The sequence below is a fragment of the Myxocyprinus asiaticus genome, chromosome 28, assembly GCF_019703515.2.
Source record: "Myxocyprinus asiaticus isolate MX2 ecotype Aquarium Trade chromosome 28, UBuf_Myxa_2, whole genome shotgun sequence".
NCBI lineage: Eukaryota > Metazoa > Chordata > Actinopteri > Cypriniformes > Catostomidae > Myxocyprinus > Myxocyprinus asiaticus.
In genome coordinates, this window is record NC_059371.1 from 43,579,742 (window position 1) to 43,592,112 (window position 12,371).

The 12,371-nt window shown below is 40.2% G+C and overlaps 2 protein-coding genes and 1 pseudogene across 3 annotated transcripts in view; all 3 read left to right on the forward strand.

Annotated features, from left to right (window-relative positions):
- LOC127418578 (zinc finger protein ZFP2-like) overlaps positions 1-10,671 on the forward strand; it is a 51,471-nt pseudogene extending 40,800 nt beyond the window's left edge.
- The window catches only part of LOC127418625 (zinc finger protein 239-like), a 197,029-nt gene that overhangs the window by 87,009 nt on the left and 97,649 nt on the right, over positions 1-12,371 (forward strand). The gene's annotated exons all lie outside the window — the stretch shown is intronic.
- The window catches only part of LOC127418597 (zinc finger protein 501-like), a 113,053-nt gene that overhangs the window by 65,789 nt on the left and 34,893 nt on the right, over positions 1-12,371 (forward strand). The window lies entirely within an intron of this gene.

Sequence of the window (12,371 nt, forward strand, 5' to 3'; positions counted from 1 at the left end):
GGTGGCATAGCTGTAAATGCCTGTAGAACTGAGATCTGGGAATCCCAAAATGTTGAACCAAATTTTCAAAGGATCTCAACACTCCACTCTCATATAGGCCATCGAGTGTAGTAACCCCCCTCACAATCCACTCTGACCAGCAGAAAGGGGACTTATTAATACATAATTTTGGGTTCAGCCATATGCTCGAGGCAACATTTAAATAAATGTCCAAATTAAACACTGTGGAAACTTTTGTCCATACTGAGTGCAAATGCGAAATAACGGAGTGTAACTTAACTTCTCCAGTTAGTTTGATAGAAAGGCTTTGCAATGGCAAAAAAGGGGCAAGAATTTCCTATTCAGTACAAAACCAGGGAGGGGCTCTCTCAGGTGGAAGCAACCAGTGAGCCAAATGTCTGAGACTGAATGCATAATAATAAAACTAAATCTTGGGTAGGCCTAGCCCACTTCATCTAGGATGAAGGACTTCGCTATGCTATCAGATTGCTTGAAATAAGAGAGGGGGACATCTACAGGGAGAGATTGTAGCAGGTAGTTGAATTTTGGAATACAATTCATTTTAATAACATTAACCTTCCCAATCATCGATAAATGTAATGAATCCCACCTACTCACATCACTCAAACCTTTTTATTAAAGGGTCAAAATTAACTTAAATCAGACAAATTTGCTGGGAATAAAATACCCAAATACTTAATGCCCTGTTTGGGCAACTGGAAGGCGCCCGGTTGAAAAGCTAGGCAGTACACTGTCAGAGAAAAAGCTTCGGATTTAGACCAATTGACTCTATATCCTGAGAATTTAGAGAAGGAATTAATAATCCTGTGGAGGCAAGGCATAGATCTAGTGGGTTTGGAGACGAATAACAAAATATCATCTGCGAAAAGAAAAAGCTTATGCGCCACACCTCCCGCCATCACCCCTGGAAAATCATCTTCCTTTCTTTTTGCAGCTGCTAATGGTTCCAGGGCAAGACAGAACAATAATGGGGAAAGAGGGCAACCTTGCCTGGTGCCTGTATCCAGAGTAAAATAATCTGAAATTAATCTATTTGTTTGTACCTCCGCTACCGGGTGTCTATAAAGGAACTTAATCCATTCAATAAAAGTATTTCCGAACCCGTATATTTCCAAAACCTTAAAAAGATAATCCCATTCTACCATATCAAATGCCTTTTCGGCGTCAAGTGAGATGGTAGTGACCGGAGTCTGATCATTTGCCACTGACCACATGATATTGATGAAACTCCTAATGTTATCAGAAGAGCTACGATCCCGACTATACCCCACCTGATCTGTATGTATAAGAGATGTCATAACTTAATCGGTTAGCCAAAACTTTTGACAAAGTTTTAATGTCTAGCTGGATCAGGGAAATTGGACAGTAACTGTTACACTTGCTTGGATCTTTGTCCTTTTTAAGAATCAGACTGATCCGGGCTTGTGTCTTGGTTGGAGGAAGCTTTCCATTCTTTAATGATTCCATATAAACTTCTAACAAAAGTGGAGCCAGTTCTGTAGCATAAGATCTAAAAAATTCAGTGCCAAAGCCATCTGGCCCCAGAGCCTTGCCTGTAGGTAAGGCCTTAATTGCCTCATCAAGCTCCTCCAAGTTTATCTCAGAATTAAGATTATTTTTTTGCTCAGTCGTCAGTTTAGGGAGATCTAATGGTTCCACAAAGTTTCTAATATCTTCATCAGTAAACAAAGATGTATGATCATCATCATGATGGAGCCGCGGATGGCTGCCACGGTGTGGAGCTCCTCAGTTTTTTTTGTTTGTTTGTCCTGTGTTTAGTAATCTTTTTCCAGTCAGTTTTAACAGAGATGAACTGCTGAACATTTGATGGCATATACCAAACAGTCTTTTCCCAGTTTTCGAATATTTAGACGTTTTGCTAGACATTTTAGTTGGAGGCGCAGCTCTGCTGTTCAAGAGACGCAGGTGAGCGAGACAAGCCGGTGCGCTGGTCAAATTCCGTTGGCACGGATTTCGAACAGTGCTGCCGAGTATTCACTTAGCGAATCTCCGCTCTCTTCCTAACAAAACAGATGAACTACATCTCCTCACCCGCACAAATAAGGGCTTTTCAACCTCTGCTGCCTTGTGCTTCACAGAAACCTGGCTGAGTGAAGCCATTCCGGACAGCGTGTTACATCTGCCGGGCTTTCAGCTGTTCAGAGCGGATCACATTGCAGAGTTAACGGGGAAAATGAGAGGCAGTGGAACATGCTTTTATATCAGTGAAAGTTGGTGTATGGATGTAACAACGTTAAAGAGGATGTGCTGTCCTAATTTGGAAGCGCTCTTTATTAACTGTAAGCCTTTCTACTCACTGCGGGAGTTTTCCTCGTTTATTCTGGTGAGTGTGTATATCGCACCAAACGTGTGTTTGAACACAGCGCTGCAACAGCTGGCTGATCAAATCACAGACACAGAACAACAATACCCGGACTCAGTTATTATTATTCTTGGGGATTTTAACAAAGCAGATCTCACACGTGAACTGCCCAAATACAAACAGCACATCACATGCCCCACCAGAGATAGGAACATACTGGATCATTGTTACACAACAATAAAGGATGTATATTGCTCTGTCCCTAGAGCAGCTTAGGGAATCTCTGATCACTGTCTGGTTCATCTTCTTTCAACATACAGGAAGAAATTAAAATCAACCAAGCCAGTAGTAAGGACTGTAAAGAGATGGACCAATGAAGCAGAGCGGGAACTACAAGCCTGCTACGATTGCACGGATTGGAGTATTTTTGAGGTTGCAGCCACAGACCTGGACGAGCTCACAGATACTGTTACATATCAGTTTCTGTGAGGATATGTGCATTCCTGCTAGGAATTATTTAAAGTTCAAAAATGACAAACCGTGGTTTACAGCAGAGCTCAGGCAGCTTCATCAGGCCAAAGAGGATGCTTACAGGGGTGGGGATAAAGTCTTGTACAATCAGGCCAGGAACACACTGAACAAGGAAATCAGAGTGGCTAAAAGAAGATACTCTGAGAAGCTGAAAAACAAGTTTTCAGCTAATGACCCTACATCAGTGTGGAGTGGCATGACTCACAAATTACAGGACTCCTACCCCCAACCCTGTAGGGAACCAACAACCTGAATGTGTTCTACTGCAGATTTGAAAGGCCCAATCTCACACCCCACACCCACTCTGACATTCACTTCACACAAACACCAACACCTCCCGCAACCCCCCTCTCCCCCCTCCTGCTACTCAACCTGCACTTAAGATCAGTGAAGATGATGTGAGCCGCATCTTTTGGAAACAAAATACGAGGAAAGCTTCAGGCCCAGATGGCGTCTCACCAGCATATCTTCGATCCTGTGCTAACCAGCTGGCCCCCATCTTCACACAGATCTTCAGTAGATCACTGGAGCAGTGTGAAGTCCCATGCTGCTTCAAACACTCAATCATTATTCCTGTCCCAAAGAAACCAAAAATCACAGGATTTAAGACTACAGACCTGTCGCCTGACGTCTGTGGTCATGAAATCATTTGAGAGACTGGTGTTGGCAGACCTGAAGAACATCACTGGACCCTTTCTAGATCCCCTTTAATTTGCTTATCGAGCAAACAGGTCTGTGGATGATGCAGTCAACATAGGATTGCATCATATCCTGCAACATCTGGACAGACCAGGGACATATGCAAGGATCCTTTTTGTAGACTTCAGTTCAGCTTTCAACACCATCATCCCAGCTATACTCCAGAATAAATTATACCAACTCTCTGTTCCCACATCTATCTGTCAGTGGATTACCAGGTTTCTGAGAGACAAGCAGCAGTTTGTGAGATGGGAAACTCACTTCTAGCACCTGTACAATCAGCACTGGTGCCCCCCAGGGATGTGTGCTCTCCTCACTACTCTTCTTCCTCTACACCAATGACTGCATCACCAAGGACCCCTCTGTCAAGCTCCTGAAGTTTGCAGATGACACCACTGTCATCGGACTCATCCGAGATGACGATGAGTCTGCATACAGAAGGGAGGTTGAACAGCTGGCTGTCTGGTGCAGTCAAAACAACCTTGAGCTGAACACGCTCAAAACGGTGGAGATTATTGTGAACTTTAGGAGGAATACCCCAACACTGACCCCCCTCACCATTCTAAACAGCACTGTGGCAGCAGTGGAGTCATTCAGGTTCCTGGGCACTACCATCTCACAGGACCTGAAGTGGGAGACACACATTGACTCCATTGTGAAAAAGGCCCAGCAGAGGTTGTACTTCCTTCGCCAGTTGAGGAAGTTCGTCCTGCCACAGGCGCTGCTGATACAGTTTTACTCAGCAGTCATTGAGTCTGTCCTCTGCACTTCAATAACTGTCTGGTTTGGTTCAGCTACGAAATCAGACATCAGAAGACTACAAAGGACAGTTCGGACTGCTGAGAGGATTGTGGCAGGTTGCCCCCTGCCCCCCCTTCAAGAACTATACACTTCCAGAGTGAAGAAAAAGGCTGGAAAAATCACTCTGGACCCCACTCACCCTGCCCACTACCTTTTTGAACTATTGCCTTCTGGCCGATGCTTCAGAGATCTGAGCGCCAGAACCGTCAGGCACAGGAAAAATTTTTCCCTCTGGCTATCCATCTCATGAATAGTTAAATTGCCCCATTGAGCAATAACTATGTGCAATACACAATTTAGTCTTTTTTTATATTTATCCAACACATCCAACCTCTTCTGCCATTTCATTCCTCTGAGAAAAAAAAACAAACATTTGCACTGTACATAATAGATTTGTATTTGCACTGCACATAACAGATTGTATTACATTTGCACAACCCATGTGTATGTGTGGATGTATGTATGTGTGTGTCTGTACATATGTGTATAATTAGATAATAAAAAATAAAAAAACTATGTCTTCCTGCTGTTTTTGTATTTTTTTTGTATTGTTGTACATTGGAAGCTCCTGTCACCAAGTGTAAGCATACTTGGCAATAAAGCTGATTCTGATGTGGAACTATAAAGATCAAGAACTCTTTAAAGGCATTATTATCAATGGCTGAGGTAAATATTTCACCACTAGCAGTTTTCACTGAGGGAATGGTAGAAATAGACTCTCTGCTTTTTATATGTAGCCAAAAGCTTCCCTGCTTTGTCCCCTGACTCAAAGTATGACTGTCTTGCTCTGAACAACCAAAACTCCACCTTCCTCGACAAAATAGTATTATATCTGTATTTAAATCGGGTCAATTCCCTGAGGCCATCAGATGACATTCAGTGCTTCAGCTCTGCCTCAGCATTTTTAATATTCCCTTCCCTTCCAGCTCCATGAGTTCTCGTGCTTTGAAATTTTGTGAGACAGAATTACACAACAGAAAATAATCTATAAAACAAACACCAGCCAATAGGCGGGAAGAACACAAAGATGTGTAGATTCATCCACATAACTGTTCCGAAGGTGTGGTGTTCTACCAAACAAACTCCAGCTGCTAGCTGGAACCAGCACAAAAAGAAACAAAAAAGGCACCCAGTTTCCTCGGACAGTCAAGTGAATTTTCAGTGAGTCAGGTCCACTGGGCTGTTACATGAGTGCAAAAAAAAAAAGCCCTAATCACTCAAATGCTTTGCAAGAAATATTCCACAGAACAAACTCCAACCAATAGGCGACATAGCACAAATAATGTGCAGATTCATCCACAAACTGTCCCAAAGGAATGTTACTCCACAAAACATACTCCAGCCGCTAGGCGGAACCAGAACAAATAGAAACAAAGAAGGCGCTCAGTTCCTCGGACGGTCAAGTGAATGTTCAGAGAGTCAGGTCCACTTGGCTGCATAGACAGTGTCACACAATAACTTACTCATTCCATTGACTTTATGAAGGACATCGCTTGCTGTGGGCATGTAAATATTTTGCGGCCATCCTCAGTATCTATTCACAATTTGGCTGGGAACATCAGTGCAAAAGCGACCTTCCGTTGATGTAAGAGTTTCTTGCATTCCTTGAATCGATCACGTTTCTCTCTTTTCGAATTTGCAAAATCTGGGAACAAGAAAATGCTGTGGTTCTTCCAAGAAAGCCTTCCTTTTCTCCTGGCCTTGCATAACACAAGATTTTTATCAGATGATCTCAGAAATTTGGTCAGAATTGATCGGGGCATGTCTCCCTCAGTGGATCTCCGAGCCGGGACTCTGTGAGCTTGGTCTTTCCAGCTTATGGCCTCTTATGTCGAGCAACTCGGGAAGAGCTCATCTAGGAATTTCACCATATCTCGGCCTTCTTCGTTCTCAGGAATTCCAACAATATGGATTTTGTTTTGCCGGCTACGATTCTCTAAATCTTCCAACTTTTCCCAGACTCACTCCAAATCCACCTTGGTCTCTAGCGGATTAGCAGCTAATTCCCTCTCCGATGACTCCGGATAATCGATCCGTTTCTCAACGTCCAACGCTTTTGTAACCACCTCAGAGAATTTCGTCTCCATGGCAGTGATCGATCGACGTATTACAGCAAGATCCTCCAAGTCTGCAACGACCTTCACCAGCATTGTCGACATGCTCGACAGTTGATGCTGAATCTCTCCCGCTGCACCGTCCAAACTGAGTCCCTGGTCTGCGGCCCTGTCTGGAGTATTAGCTTGAGCACGTAAGTGTCTTATAATGTCTCCAGGGCCTGAGGATTTTGAATTCTTGGACATATTGTCTTCATAGAACAGTTATGGAACATGTTGTATCAAATCTCACCGGTTTATTACACAAAAAGTATTAAAAAGTAGCAAAGTGTGCAGAGCTCGCCGTTCACACGTCCGACCGTCGCATGGCTCCAATGGTGTCGGGTCAACAACTTGACCCTCAACACCTTACAAACAAAAGAGATCATTGTGGACTTCAGAAGGTTCAAGAAAACTGAACGTGCTGACCTCTACATACATGGTGAGGAAGTGGAAAGAGTAGAGTACTTAAAATTCTTGTAAACCTCCACAAGTCTGGTTCATCCTTGGGAGCAATTTCCAAATGCCTAAAAGTACCACGTTCATCTGTACAAACAATAGTATACAAGTATATACACCATGGGACCACGCAGCCATCATACTGCACAGGAAGGAGGCATATTCTGTCTCCTAGAGATGAACATAATTTGGTGCGAAAAGTGCAAATGAATCCCAGAACAACAGCAACGGTTCTTGTGAAGATGCCGGAGGAAACAGGTTGATAAGTATCTATATCCACAGTAATACATGTCCTATATGGACATAACCTGAAGGGCTGCTTAGCAAGGAAGAAGCCACTGCTCCAAAACCACCATAAAAAAGCCAGACTACAGTTTGCAAGTGCACATGGTGAAAAAAGATCCTACTTTTTGGAGAAATTTCCTTTGGTCTTATGAAACAAAATTTGATATGTTTGGCCATAATGACCATCGTTATGTTCGATGAAGAAAAAGAGTGAGGCTTGCAGGAGGCCTCGCTTCAAAACCCTCCTCATCATCCCAGCAACGATCTACATGACATCAACGATGTTAACAGAGGTCCAAAACATCAACGGAAGAAACAGAACTTTCTATAAAGATCCAAAGCAACGCAAGGAAACACAATTACATCTCCAGACTTTTGCTAGAAAGTGCTGGGGTTTTATTAAATACTTTGGGTAACTCGATGGCAAATCGAGGTATACCAAATGAAGTATCGATGGTTCTCAAGGCATTGTCTGTAGACTCCATAAAGTTACATTTACTCTGTTACAGTTCACTCACCAGCCTGTTTTCATGTTTTTTATGTTCTAGATTAGAAATAAAGTATTGTTTGAATTCAGAGAGCACTTGACTGTGGTATATTTTGATAAATAACCTTGTCACTTGGTTTAAAAAAATCTGCACTCTAAAGCTCGAACCATATTAAAGCTAATTCCTTACATATAAATTGTGAACGGATACAATGAGTTTTCAATGGTGGAGAATTGTATTCAGATTTCTAATCTGATCATTTGTCATTTATCCTACATATTAATGGTCGAGTATGCAAACAGTTTAATTAAAATTAACTACATATTAATGGTGGAGGTATGGGTGCATTTTAATCCGTAACGTATACATTTATACTACCAAAATTCCAACAATGCCTTGATAGATCGTTCATCTTGTTGTGGACATGATGCAATGAGCAGTTGAACACTGCTGCAGTTTATATTAAAACACTCTCTTCTTGCTACAAATGCTGTCTATTGAGCTTAACTTGTATTGAACCGAAAATACTCCTTTAAGAAGCATATTTAGCACAAAAGTGCAGAACGTGAGATTAATATAATTTAATTTTAATAACCAACATTTTCTTAACCTGTCTCAGTTTCACTCAATACCTGGGTAGTTTAGAACAAAAAACATTCAGGGCTAGACTCATCATTGGGGTCTCGATCCCCAAATGTTTCAACTTAGTGACGCCCCTGGGCTTGTCTTGTAATTAAGTTGATAAAAAAAATAATTGACAGCTGATTGACACCTCTAGTATTAATATATGGACCTTGCACAGCAAAAATCACAAATAAATACATTTGTCCCTCTTGAATTGATTTTTGTTAATTTCGTATGTTTTTTTGTAGAGCTGATGGAAATGAAAGAGGAACATCAAGAACTCAATGAAGTGGAGGAGAAACTTCAGTGTCAGAAACATCAGGATTTCACAACTGGAGAAAAATCTCTGAGTGGCTCAAAGACTGTAAAGAATTCCTCACCAAAACAGCTTAAAAGAAGAGCAGCTAAGAAATCTTTCACCTGCTCTCAGTGTGGAAAGAATTTCACAAGTAAAAGCTGGCTTAATAGTCACATGAAAGCTCACACTGGGGAGAAGCCTTACACATGCCAACTGTGTGAAAAATGTTTCACTTCTAAAGGAAACCTTGATATACACACAAGAATTCATACTGGAGAGAAACCTTACACATGCAATCAGTGTGGAAAGAAGTTCACAGATAAATATTATCTTAATATGCACAAAAGTGTTCACACAGGAGAGAGGCTTCACACGTGCCATCAGTGTGGAAAAGGTTTCAAATGGGCAGGTACTCTGAAAAAGCATCTCCACTGTCACTCTGGAGTAAAACCATTTGAATATGATAACTGTGGTAAAATATGTGTTGAGGATTCGGACCTAAACCAACATCTGAAAACTCACACAAATGAGAAGCCTTACAAGTGTTCTTTTTGTGGAAAGAGTTTTGCATGCCTGTACTATTTTAAACAGCACCAGAAAATACATACCTTTTCAGGGGTTCAAATGTGCTTTGAATGTGGGAAGACTTTTACCACAGCCAGCTACTTGAAAGAGCACACAATAATTCATACTGGAGAGAAACCATACAAGTGCTCACACTGTGGAAAGAGTTTCACTCGGTCACAAGATCTGAAAAGACACAAGAGAATCCATACTGGAGAAAAACCTTACAAGTGCTCACACTGTGAAAAGAGTTTCACTCTGTCACAAGATCTGAAAACACATGAGAGAATTCATACTGGAGAGACCCCATACAAGTGCTCACACTGTGAAAAGAGTTTCACTCAGTCACATCACTTGAAAACACATGAGAGAATTCATACTGGAGAGACACCATACAAGTGCTCACACTGTGAAAAGAGTTTCACTCGGTCACATCACCTGAAAAAACACGAGAGAATCCATACTGGAGAGAAACCATACAAGTGCTCACATTGTGAAAAGAGTTTCACTCAGTCACAAAACCTGAAAAAACATGAGAGAACTCATACTGGAGAGAAGCCATACAAGTGATCATACTGTAAAAAGAGTTTCACTCCGTTAAAAAACCTGAAAAAACACGAGAGAATTCATACTGGAGAGAAACCATACCACTGCTCTTCATGTCATTTCTTCATCTTATGTAAATAAAAATTGCCCAAGAAGTCAAAGTTAGTGGTTGATCGATATGGATTTTTCAATGGGACTACCATTTGTGTATATCAGAAGAAATCAAGATTCATCAGACCAGACTGTGTTTTTCCTGTCTTTAACTGTCCAGTTTTGATGAGCCTGTGCCCACTGTAATCTCTGCATTCTGTTCTTGGCTGACAGAAGTGGAAGCTGACGTTGTCTTCTGCTGTTGTAGCCCATTCGCCTCACCTCTCTCATCAACAAGGCGTTTCCATTCGCAGAACTGCCGCTCACTGGATGTTGCATCTTTAGCAACATTTGACTCTGTGATCACAAATAGATCTACAAATTGCCCAGATAGTGTAAAATGTGAAAGCATTTTAATGAAAATTAAATTAATAATAAATTTGTTTTTATTATTTCTATATTTGTCTTGCCGTCTGATGTCACTATTAAAGGTCATACTTCATAATCTGTTTTTGATTTGTATTGACTTTGATACATGATACTACACTGTGATATTATTCACATTATAAAGATTTTTCCACTTACTGTAGCATTTATCACTAATCATTATTATAATTATCCAGCCAGTTGAAATGAATGTAACATTGGTCTTTGTGTATTTTATCTGAATTGTTTCTGACTCAGTTTGTAGATTTAGTTGACACAAGTAATGACTGCTGAAATGTCAAATATTTAGGCTTTTTTTTTTTTTATAAATAAATGAGTAAAAAATAATAATCTAAAAGTGTTAAAAGACCTCTACTAATTTTGTATAAACTTTATGCTACTTATACAACCTTCTGAAACCTAAGAACCAATAAAATAATAAGTGAATAAGCACTAGTTATTGCATTTCTGTGGTCAATTTCTGAGCTTTGGCTGAGGGGAATTTTAGACAATAAGTTATGTAACTTTTATGGTGCTTTTTTGTCATTTTGGTGCTTGACAGGCTCCTTTTAACTAATATTATGAAAATGTGATGCAATGATAAATGTTTGTCTTTTGTATTCAACAGAAGAGAGAAAGTCATACAGTTTTGGAATAACTTGAGGGTGAGTAAATGATGACATAATTTTCATTTTGGGATGAACTATCCTTTTAAACTTTCTTACTTAAACTTTTTTGTTTCCCAGTGACGTCTGAATGTGCTGATTTATTAGAGAAAGATTTCAAATTCGAACGTCTGCTAGCTGCCTTGAGACGTCACAGGTCACATAAACTACAACACACAGAGAATGTATCACCTAGATATCACTTAGAGACTGTGTCTGTTCCCCGAACTACCAAACACAAAACTCTTACTAAATCATTTAGAAAAAAAATTGATTAAGGTCAAACTTGAACAAAACAAAAAAATTAAAGATAAACATTATATAAAGGTAGGGCTACTAAACATTAGATCTCTTTCTACCAAGGCACTAATTGTAAATGAAATTATTACAGCTCATAGTTTGGATGCGCTCTGTTTGACTGAAACCTGGCTTAAACCAGATGAATATATTAGTTTAAATGAATCAACTCCCCCAGGTTATTGTTATAAACATGAGCCTCATCTGAAGGGTGGAGGAGGTGGTGTTGCTACTATTTACAGTGAAGTGTTTGGTGTTACTCAGAGGACAGGATATACATTTAAGTCTTTTGAACTAATAATGCTTAATGTGACACTGTCAGATATAGATATAAATAAATAAAAACTGTCGTCGTTTACCCTTGCTACAGTATGTAGATCACCCTTTGCTAATTTTTTATCAGATCTTGTAGTTACTGTAGATAGAGGTTTAATTGTTGGTGACTTTATCATTCACATAGATAATGAAAATGACACATTGGGATTAGCATTTATCGATATTCTCAACTCTTTTGGAGTCAGACAAAATGTGACAGGACCAACTAATAATCATATGCTAGATTTAATTCTGTCATATGGAGTTGATGTTGATACTATAGAAATTCTACCGCAGAGCGATGATATCTCAGATCATTACCTCGTGTCTTGTATGCTGTGATCAGCTAATGTTACTCAATCTACACCACACTATCGTTCGGGTAGAACTATTCTTTCGACCACTAAAGATAGCTTCACTAATAATCTTCCAGATCTATCTCATACACTTTTTCTAACCCCAAAGCCTAGAAGAACTTGATCAAATAACAGAAAATATAAATACAGTCTTCTCTAGCACTCTTGATAATGTTGACTCCTTTCGATTAAAGAAATTGAAAGAAAAAAACCCCGCACCATGGTACAATGATCACACTCATGCTCTTAAGAGAGCAGCTCAGAAAATGGAACGCAAGTGGAAGAATGCAAAATTAGAGGTAATTCGCAGTGCATGGAAGGATAGTGTCTGTAGCTACAGACAGGCACTAAAAGCTGCCAGGTCAGCCTATTTAACAAACTCATAGAAAATAACCACAACAATCCTAGGTGTTTATTCAGTACTGTGGCTAAATTGGTTAGGAATAAAGCCTCGAATAAACCAGATATTCCGTCGCAGCACAATATTAAT